At 43.0% G+C, this 11,630-nt stretch overlaps 1 protein-coding gene across 1 annotated transcript in view; it reads left to right on the top strand.

Annotated features, from left to right (window-relative positions):
• The first annotated feature begins 2,575 nt into the window (after nt 1-2,575).
• The window catches only part of TUT7 (terminal uridylyl transferase 7), a 96,578-nt gene continuing 87,523 nt past the window's right edge, over nt 2,576-11,630 (top strand). Inside the window, exon 1 of the mRNA XM_075211072.1 lies at nt 2,576-2,705. The gene's annotated coding sequence lies outside the window, so the exon portion shown is untranslated. The remainder of the gene's footprint in view (nt 2,706-11,630) is intronic.

Raw genomic sequence — 11,630 nt, 5'->3', positions numbered from 1 at the left:
AACAGACACGCCCTATGCCTCATCTGCATCAGCTCCCATCATGAAGTGGTTAGGTGGCACGTGTACATTACGGACGGCCCTGGGTCTCCTCAGGATATTTCTGGTTTCCCATCAGACCACTCTCCAGCGGCTCTTATAGAACCCCCCTGGCCAGTCGATCAGCCCGCATCCCCTGCTAGTCTATTTATGATGGAGAAGCCTCCAGAATGCCAAAATGTAGCTTGACATGCCCTGCAACATTTCTTTATGTTAAATTGTATACTGTTAATATTATGTGCCTTATCTTAATTCAGTGATCCTCCTCCCCCTGCGTGGGGATTCCCATGTGTTTTTCCCTATGTCTGTACTTTCTTTCCCCCCTTCCCTTTTTTTTTTCTGTACCCCATATACCCTTGGAAAAATTCAATAAAAATATTGATGCAAAAAAAAACAAAAAAACAATTTTGATGACAAGAATGGCGATAAGAAGTAAATGCAATTTTACCATAATAAAGACACAGTACATGCCCGACACATCTCCTATAGATTCCGATTGCAGTAAATACCGGCAGTTGTAATTTACGTCACTTATCATGGCGACACTGAGATTTCCGGATTTAAAGCTGCAATGCCAGCATTCGCCGCGTGTATAATCTAGAAGCCTTTATCGTAATTGTTCCCCTAATCCTTCAATTAGATTATAGAGGTGGCGGATCCTGGCATTGCCGCTTTCAATCCAGAAATCTCAGTGTCGTCATGATGTAAATTACAACTGGCAGCACTTACTACAATCGGAATCTATAGGAGGCGTGTCGGGCATATACTGTGTCTTTATTATGGTGAGTCTGCATTTATTTCTTATCGGCATTGTTGTAATCAAAATTGTTTTGTCGGTATATATGTTGTCGGTATTATAAGCATCGCTAACATGAATACTACCGATCTGAACAACAACCTCAGCACTGTGAGGCAGCAAAGCAAATATCTTCATTGCAGCTTTTGATTGGTCCTCCCACAGCCATTTAAAGTTGGATAACAAAATTAATTTGCCAGCAGAGCCTTGGGAAAAATGGTGGCAGGGGGAGGAGAGACATCTTGGGAAATATTGTGCAATGTTATCTTCAACTCAATATCTCAGTCAGCGGCTGCCTTGGGCTGAGTCACTTGGCTACCTGTATTTTTTTCCCTTTAAAATGTTCCTAATGGGCTGGTGAGCCAAGGCTAAAATTTGCCAGCCAGACCCTGATCACTGTAAAGAATATTTCAAGTTGTCAGATTTGCATCTCATAACAGTTTCAGCAGATACAATGGGATATACTAAAATGAATGACAGTTTCAGTCTGCTAAAAGAAATGCCAATTGACTACTATGATAGCAAATTTAAATTTTATTTAGATTCTTTAAAATCTTGTACTTCTGAATTATATCTTCCACACGCTTGTTGCTAAGATACTTTGTCATGTTTTACATGTGGAATGACGGCCGATTATAATGAAGTTACAGCTGTTTTCTACGACATATCAATGCAGTAATGTCAATAAAACTGCTGTTCTGTCATGGAAAACATCCCTATTTCTCCCAGATTCCCTAATCTCACACTAAACCCTTTGCATATGCTCTCCCCTATACTGTACCCCACTACACAAGTGTCATAATGTGGATTAAGGGCTGATTACTGTGGAATAACATGTTTTATACGCCACGTCAGTACAGAAATATCAAAAAAAGGTACTTCTACGTCTCCCAGATCCCTTAATGCCACACACTAAACGGTTTCAATATGTCCTCCCCCACACCACAAGTGAGGTCATGTGGAATGAGGGCTGATTACTATGGAATGACAGCTATTTTATACGCCATGTCAATGTATAAATATTAGTAAAAAGTAGCATTTTTCTCATAAAACACTCCTATTTCTCCCAGATCCCATAACCCCACACACGAAATCCTTTGCATATGCGCTCCCTCATACCTGTACCCTAATACACAAGTGACATACTATGGAATGACAGCTGTTTTATAAGTCATGTCCATGCAGAAATATCATTAACAAGATGCAGTTCTCTCATAAAAGCACCCCTATGTCTTTCAGATCTCCTACTCATGGGATCTGGGAGAAATAAGGGTGTTATACAAGCGAATGCAACTTTTTACTGATATTTCTGCATTGGCATGGGGTATAATACAGCTGACTTTCCACATTACCACACTTGGAAATTATAATTCAGAAATGTAACATTTTATAAAATATAGTAAAATGCTTTATTTGCTTCCATTACAGTCAATTGGCATTCCTTTTAGCAGACTGGAGCAGTCACTCCTTTTAGTACCCCCGATATAATTTGCAGCTCGATGGTTTCCAAACTGAATCACAAACGTATAGTTTAGTTGCTTGCGTGTTGTTTCTTCCTATCCATTCATTTCTATACAGTGAGCACTAGGGCGTGAATTTACCTTAGTAGTCAACGCAGCTAAGAGACTGTAATATGAATATGTTTAATTGTCGGTCTCCCCAAACAATCACCTAAACCAGCAGCCTGCCTCACGCGCATGCGCAGTACGGTCTGGGAAGGGAGGCAGGATCTCTTCCTGTGTCACCGGCTGCGTCCTTCCGGGTGGAAGAAGCCGAACTGCACGATGAAGGGGGGCAGATAAAAGCCGGTTGGACAAGCAAGGGCAGTAGGGCTGATAGACAGCTGAGTTGCAGACTGCAGAGGATTGGCTTGGTCAGTGTGCGGCATTGGGCGCTGCTCAGTTTGGGTTATTGTTGACGCTGTGATTTGTTTTTTTTTCCCTCAGCACCATTTTTCTTCCAGTTTCTTGCTCGTCTCTTCCTAACCCCTTGTGTTCCAATGATTCTGTCATGTCGCGTTTCCCTTCTTATGCCAAGTTACTTTCAGGTCACCTGAGCTAATACGTCTTTTGCTCTCTTAGGTGTCCCCCACCTCCCTCAGGTGTCGTTTTCTTGGGGCGTTGCAACATTGTCCTGCACTTATTGAGTGCAAATTGTTATGGGTAATGAGAAACAAACACTATCTACAATTGTGTTGCTCAATGCAGAGCCCCAAATATAAGCAATGTGGTGGGGTTTTTTTGGTCGGTGCCTGTGCACTGGTTCTATTACCATATTCTGTAATCTTTGCTGTGCCAGTGAAAACATCTGATCTTTAAATCATTTTGTTTGCACCTTTTTTATTTTATATTGTTTCTTTACAAATGAAGTTTAAAAAGCAACAACTTAAAATCAAGCTTATGATTCTTCAATGTGTTTTATTCATAAACCTATACATAAATGTGCTCCTAATTTCATAAAACAGATGATTGCATTTGTTTTCCTTTCAGCAAAATTAAACTATATGTTATCTAGCATTTGTGGGTAAAGTCCTTTTATGAGCTTTGTAAAAGTCATTTTTGCCTCCTGTGGGTGCAGCTATAACAGCTGGTGTAATAGAGATAATTGGTATGGTCAATGTATTCTCTATTTAGAGCAGGACAGCATAAAATAGAAAGTGTTGCAGTCTGAGGGGAATTCAGTTAACTATTGCTTCTGTTGTCCCATGTCCTATGCTCCTGTGTGCATGTCTGGTTATTACAGTACAGGAATCTGTTCAAAATTAGTGGACATTTCAGGTTGAATATCTGTGAGGCGTGTCATTGCCCAAGCCTCAGGTGTCTTGCTGTCCAGGTGTTTAACTGAAATTTCCAGAGGGATCAATTCTTTCTATGACAAGTGTTTTAGTTGTGTAGATAAACCTAACTGTGTGTGTGATATATATATATATATATTCTGAGTCATTAAGGAGAGCAAAGCAAAAAAAACAACTTTGCACTTTGGCAAAAACATTGCATTGGAGGGAGGGGTGTAAATTTAAAATTTGGGGAGAGATTTATATTTGGGGTAGGGCATGTCTGTCCTAGATCAACTCTAAATTTCAGTTTAAATTTCAGTCTCCAACTTATCACTCTCCTCTGGTGTAGTCCCCTCCTCTTTTTAAACACGTTCTTATCTCTCCTATCCTAAAAAACCCAATCTTGACCCCACCTCTCTTACTAATTATCGCCCTGTCTCACTACTCCCCTATGCCTCCAAATTACTTGAGCGGATTGTCTGCAGCCGCCTCGCCAGACACCTCTCGGACTTTTCCTTCCTTGACCCCCTCCAATCCGTTTACCGCCCTCTCCATTTCACCAAAACTGCCCTGGCCAAGGTTACTAATGACCTCCTATCGGCCAAATCCAAGGCTCATTTTTACCTACTTATCCTTGACCTTTCTGTGGCCTCTGACACCGTGGACCAACCCCCTCCTGCTGCAAACTTTTCTCTCTAAGACTCTCTGGATCTGTCCATGCCTGGTTCACCTCATACCTTGCTAACCGCTCCTTCTCTGTCTCCACGTCCGGTTCTTCCTCCTCCCCCTACCCTCTCCCTGTAGGAGTCCCGCAGGGCTCCGTTCTCGGCCCTTTACTCGTTTCGCTCTATACTTCCTCCCTTGGTGCTCTCATCTCCTCCTTCTTTCTTCAGTATCACCTTTTATGCTGACGACATTCAACTCTACATCTCTTCTCCTGATCTTTCTTCCACCCTCCTCTCGGGTATCAGACTGCCTCTCCGCCTTCTCCTTCTGGATATCCGCGCCTTTTCTCAAAATCAATATCTCTAAAACGGAACTTGTTGTCTTTCCTCTGCCCAGACTCCTATCCCACCATGACTTCTCTATTGTCATCAACAACACCACTATCTCCTCTGTCGCCCAACCCTGCTGCCTGGGTGTCACCCTCGACTCCTCTCTCTTTTGCCCCCCCATATGCATTCCCTTGCCCATTCCTGTCGCTTCCAACTATGCAACATCGCCCGCATCTGTCCCTTTCTCTCTCTCAGGATGCCACCATAACCCCTGTGTTTTGATTTTGTATTCGATTTTGGATCTGAATTGCCTTCGTGTTTTGGTTTTGATTTTGCAAAACCGCCATTGCGTGTTTTGGTTTTGTTTGGTTTGCTATTTTCAAAAAAATACCATTTTTTTTTTTTTTTGGTCTAAAATAACCTAATTTAGTGCTCCACCAGTTTCTTAGATAAGTGAGGTAATTCTAAAGCTAATAAATTATGAAAAAAAACAGTTTAATCCTTGGTAGGCCGTCCTTAATTCGAACACTTGTCTGCAAATTATACAGACAAATCTGGTTGTCTACCTCCTCCATCTTTGATTATTGGCAATGTAGCCATCATCTTTGGGTGTATATTACACCCTACACTTGTAGTTGAATATAAAAAAAAAAGCAGCCTGCACAGACTGTGGAACTAGAAAGTAAAATTAAATGGACCACGGTAATTTGGGGGCTATCTATGCCCCCCCCCCTGCCCTCCACTTATAGTTGAATATAAAAAAAGCCGCCTCCACAGACTGGGGAACTAGAAATTCGAATATACAAAGAAATGGACAAAGGCAGTTTGGTATCTGTCTGCATCAGATCCCCTCTCCACTAGGAGTAAAATAGAAAACTATTCAGCCGTTATATAATCTAGAATATAAATAGAAATTGAGAAAGACAATTTGGTATCTGTCTGCATCCTAATCATCAACATTCTCATTAGCGCCCTCGTCACCTCCACAAATCTCCCCCTCATCCTCTTCTATTTCCAAAGTGGCATCCTCAATTTGTGTATCATCGGCTACACTTGGGCTGTTCAGGTACACATCAGCAGAACTGCAGAAAGGACCCTTCTTTATGGGTACACTAACAGAATGCTCACGATTAGACATACCACTGTTGGATGGACTCTCCACAGGGATTGTTGTCATTTGTGAATCAGAGCAAACATTATCCTCTAATGCCTTACTGTTATCTTGCAGCTTGGCTTTGATGCGTGACAGTAGTTATGCACCAATTGTAGGCTTGGTAACTTTTTGGGATCAGCCACTAATAGCCAAAGGTGAAGGCCTCTGCCTCATTCTCTCTTTGCCACTGCGTGTGTAGAATGGCATGTTGGTAATTTTTTTTTATCGGCACTTAACTTTTGCTCAATAACACTACTTTTTCGCTTCAACACGGTAAATTTTTTGGGGGGATTTTTTTGGAAGTTTTTTGGACTGATTTCGAAACACTGTGTAGTTTGACATCGCCTTGCCCAGATGACGTACTGGGAACACTACCAGACAGAACCTGGTTGCTCATATGTGGACTGCTTTGAATCCATTCTCAGCCCAAAGCACTTGTAGTGCTAAAAATTATTTGGTAAGATACTGCTGACAGATTTTGACAGCCAGAAATATTTATGCACAATTAGGGGGGACACCCCAAAAGCACTGGGGAGTGCCAAATATTGAAAAGGAAAAAAAACCTATATCCTCCTCTTCTCTTGTTTCAACAATTGGAAAAAGAATATTGGATTCTCTGTCCTTGCTCTAATCAGCCTGTGACTACACCCTGCTCTCTCCCTCTGTCAAATGGCGATGGATTGCTGTGGAGGCGTGTATTTATAGTCTTCAAGTATCGCGAGAACCGAGCCCCGAGATCCGACGACGTCACGATGACTGCCTCGATTTGGATTCGGAGCGGGCGGGAGAGTACCGAGCTACTCGGCTCTGTACTCGGATACCCAAAGTTCGGGTGGGTTCGGTTCTCGGGGAACCGGACCCGCCCATCTTTTTTTTTTTTTTTTTTTGCCTTGCTCTCAATGATCCAAGCCTATAATGGTTAAAGGCTATATCCACCTTTCTGATATGTTATTTTTATGCCTTTTAAGTGTGCTTGACTAGAGTCCAAATCTGGACAAATACCATTTCATATGGTGACTAAAATCATTTTTGGGACCTAAATTTAATTTGGGGGGGGACGGGACATTTTGTTCCTATTGAGCCTGATTATCCTCTGCTCAGACTGACTGTGACTGTTGTGTTCTAGTTGACACGATACATGGCTTACAGCATATACACTTTTATTGTAAACAGAAACATTCTGTACACAGAACACATAAGTTGTGTATATCCTGCCTCTTTCCTTTACTAGGAAAATGTGTTTATGATGGGATAGTGAGGTTGTGGCCTTAAACACATTTGTCCATACCTCAGTAGTCACTATTCATCTCCTGCTCATTAAGCATGTTCTCACTGTAGGAGTATATGGGGGCACATGTATCCAATCGGACTATTAAAATGTTCACAGGAGCACAGATTATCAGTAACTATACTGATCTTGTGGGAGGCAATGACTTGTTAACTTGTGTTATTGTTGATAATGACAGTGCTGTCATGATATGTGGAGTGGGTTCTAGGTAAGACAGAAGCCACACAGTTGTATAGAGGAAGGAGGAGTGTGCACTAGCAGCATAGCAGGGATCCAAGCTCTTAATGTTTGGTAGTTTGTGGGATTAAACGCATTTCACTTCATGAAATGAAGTTCATACATGAAACTTGGGTTTTTTACATATAGCTTTATATATGTATTCAAAAATAAAGTTTTCTGCGCCCTTTAGGAGAGTGTAAAGATTATGGTGTCAAAAAATTATGGTTTATATAGTGCTACACAGCAAATGTGTAATCATTCACATCAGTCCATTCCCCATTGGAGCTTAGTGTAAATTCTCTACCACACAAACACACACCGGGATCTATTTTTGTCAGCAGCCAATTAATCTAAGTGTGTATTTTGGACTGTGGGAGGAAACTATAGCACCCATGCAAACATGGGGGGAATATATAAACTACAAATAGAGCCCTGGTCAGAATCGAACCCCTAGCTCCAGCTTTATTAGGCATCAATGCTATTTGCTTTGCTAATCAATGCTATTGCTTTGCTAATATTCTGTTTCCAATTAGGGCAGCCTACTGCCTGAAGCCCAGTTCTGGGAAGCCTACTTCATATTGGCTCATGAGCACTACCAAGGTAGGTGAGCTGTAATGTTGGGGCATGAGACAGAGCTGAACAAACTACGGGTAACCAATATGCCTACAAAATATCTGCTAAAGCATACAGTTTGTTACTACTTTCTACTTGTATCAGTGGATGCACGTTTCTTGCTCCTAAAAAAAGGAAGGAAAATAGTCCATAAAATTTGTCTGATTGGCTTAAGTTTGACATTATTTTGTCCATCCCTGTAGTAATCAAAAGGCATTCTGTTGCCTGACTCCAGGTTTGGTTTATTGCATACAGTGCAGACTTTGCAAAATAAACGCTAAAATAAAAACTTCCACACAAGTGACTCCTCTTCAATGGTTGTTCAAATCTACCATACCCACTGGCATGAAAACTGTCTTCTGTTAGTTTTTAATGCCAGTTAAAAGCATAGAATGAGTTTCATCTTTACATTCATTTATATCGGACTGGACCATATGGATTTGCAATTATACATTAATTTAACTTTGAGATGTAGTTATTTTTTGCTCTATTTCAGAACAGTCCAATACACTTGAAAATGCATTTCAATGAAAACGTTTAAACTTCCCTGCCGTTAACATCTGTATATGGGATAACAAAAAGGAATGCGATGGCCCAAGGACAGTCATCTGCTGTGCCCAGATTGAGCTTTCTTCACTTTACCAAATTTGAGGCTACAAGACATTTCGAACAATTGCAAATGTCCATCAATATCTTGAACAGTGTCAGTGACTTGCCCACTCCTGTTTGGGCAAAGTATCTGGTTCCCATGCTACAAGGTCATGCAGTGGAAGCTTTTCACGGAGTGGACCCAGACTACGATGTGGAAAAACGGGCCCTCCTTCAGCGTTATTACTCCGGAGACCTACCTGCAGAAGTTTCGGGACTTGGCTAAAAACGCCCATATCGGCAATGAGGAATTTGCTAGGCATTTGGCAAGAAGATAGATTAATGGATCTGACGCCAAGTTCTGGGAAGAATTAGTAGACTTAATATGCAGTGAGCAGTTTCACCGGAGGTGAAGGAGGGTATTGGACCGTAGCCCAGCAACCCTGGAGAAAGCGGCCCAGTTAGTAGATCAGTATGTGGCTGTCAGGCCACACTTCTAGAAGCGCCAGGTTAACAGCCATCCCCAAAGGACTGTACAATCAGGAGGACACCCCTCTTCTACCCAATCCCAAAAGCAAGTGCCTAACCCTTCAGGTACCACTCGCCAGCCAACGCCCCGCCTTGTCCTTGGGAGTTAGACCATCAGAGCCCAGGCTGGAGAAGTGCTACAATTGTGGAAAAACCGGTCACCTGCATATGGACTGTCCCAGAACCCCAGCACCCTCCCTGGATGTCTCTGTGGTGGAGTATGTGTTGAAGCTCAGAGACCAGTTAGAGAATCTCATGGGGCTCGCGCAGGCAAAACAGAAGACTTGGTATGATCAGGGCGCACGTGCCAGAGTGTTTGAGGTAGGGTAGAAATTCCTTGTCCAGATGACCACGTGCCAGATCAAGCTCCAGGCTGCCTGGACTGGGCCGTACACTGTCTCAAAACGCCTGAGTGACATCACTTACGTGGTGTCATTTGATTGCAATGGTAGGCTGTACCGGATCTACCACACAAATATGTTGAAGGCATATCACGAGCATTTGGGGTCGGTAGCAGCAGTTTGCTCCTTAACAACTAAGGAAGTTACCCACTACCTGTCCTTCTTGCGTGTGCTGGAGGTGAAGGTGGTGTAGAGAAAGTGGGCTGGGATGAGTAGTTGGGTGCCCGCAAGAGGGAGCAGCTTAAGGCAGTGCTGTGACCCTTTGCGACTCTGTTCAGTAGGAGGCCCGTTTGGACTTCCTTGATGATGCACCATGTGGACATTGAGCATAAGTCAGTTAGGCAACCTGCTTATCGGGTTTCACCAGAGGCCAAGGAAAATATATACAATGGGGTACAGAAGGATTCCTGAGCTAGGGGTAATCCAGTTATCACATAGTCCATGGGTGTCCTCCATTGTATTGGTTTCCAAAAGAACAAAAAAATACGGTTTTGCATAGACTACCGCTGGTTAAACGAAGTGAACGTGTCTGATGCCTATCCCCTTCTCCAAATTGACGCTTTGTTAGATGCATTAGCTGCATTTTGACTTGAAGGGGTATTGGCAGATACCGCTGACCCCCGATTTTCAGGAACGGTCGGCATTCATCACCCCATTTGGCCTGTTTGAGTTTAAGTCCATGCCATTTGGGATGAAGAATGCACCAGCCACCTTCCAGCATGTGGTTGATTACCCGATGGAAGGGTGTAAAACTTTTGCTCTGATTTACTTGGATGACATTTTCAATAAATTCTGGGAGGATCATCTGAAACATGTAGGGCAAGTGTTTGAGAAAATTCAGTGGGCAGGTTTAACCATCAGAGCAGACAAGTGTCAAATGGGGATGTCTGAGGTGCAGTACCTGGGTCATTGAGTAGGGGAGGTAGGGTTAACCCAGAACCAGGTAAGGTAGAGGCAATCCGAGACTGGCCCCAGCCCACAACCCAAAGACAAGTACTGGCCGCCTTGGAGACCTCAGGCTACTACAGGTGTTTCGTCTCAGACTTTAGTACTATAGCGAAGCCCCTGACAGATCTCACTAAAAAGAAACTCCCCAAAGTACACCTGGACACCTGCTTGTGAGCTGACTTTTCAGTACTTGAAGGAAGCCCTGGTTCATGCTACAGTACTGTTGGCGCCCAATTATGACAAGGACTTTATTGTGCAAACTGATGCGTCACCGTATGGACAGGGGGCAGTACTTGGCCAGGTGTGGACAGATGGGCAGGAGCACCCTGTGGCCTATTTGAACAGAAAACTGCTAAACCGGGAGGTGGGGTTATTCCACAATTGAGAAGGAATGTTTGCCCATTGTTTGGGCAGTGAAAAAACTACAACCTTATTTGTATGGATGAAATTTTACTGTGGTGACAGATCATAATCCTTTAATGTGGCTACAACACGCCTCAGGGGAAAAAGGCAGATTGTTGCGCTGAAGCCTTGCCCTTCAAATTTATGACTTTCACATAATTCACAAGCAAGGAAAGACTCGCAGCAATGTGGATGGACTGTCTCGGCAGGAAGAGCCGGGTCACCGCTAGTAACCCTAAGACTGCAGACCAGGAACCAAATCGTGGTGATATGGCACACTGGTTGCCCGCATGGACGAGTGACGGGGGGGGGGGGGGGGGAGTAGTAGTGTGACTGGATTATTCATAACTTGTGGCTGGATCATTATTATTTATTATTATTATTATTATTATTATTATTATTATCGTTTATTTGTTAGGCGCCACAAGGTTTCCGCAGCGCCGTACATGGTACAAACCGTAGACTATACAGGGTAAAACAGTACAGGACAATAAACACAAAGTACCAGTACTTCAGAAACTCCAGGCAGGCAGATACAGTAGAGACGGAGCAGAAGAACAGGTATGGAGGGAAGAGGGCCCTGCTCATTCGAGCTTACATCCTAAGGGAGGGTAAACAAAGTCAGGCACAAAAGGGATCATGTAGAAATGTGTTTCAATCAGAGGTGCAGGCACCAATGTGTAATTTGAAATGCACTTATCCTGTTACATTGGGATTTGTTGTGTATGGAAATGCCATTATTTGGTTTTGTAAATTTGCTAGAGGAAGTCTGTTTCCTGATAGCATGAAATGCTAAGTAAGTCTTTATGTAAAGTGACAAACACCTGTTTCGCTTGTATACACAGTAGGGGGCCGCAGTCTGGCGTGTCTGCATTTCAGATAATGCAA

Source organism: Mixophyes fleayi, chromosome 1 (genome assembly GCF_038048845.1).
Source record: "Mixophyes fleayi isolate aMixFle1 chromosome 1, aMixFle1.hap1, whole genome shotgun sequence".
Lineage (NCBI taxonomy): Eukaryota > Metazoa > Chordata > Amphibia > Anura > Limnodynastidae > Mixophyes > Mixophyes fleayi.
The sequence above is the reverse complement of the archived record's forward strand: the minus strand, read 5'-3'. Positions and strand labels throughout refer to the sequence as shown.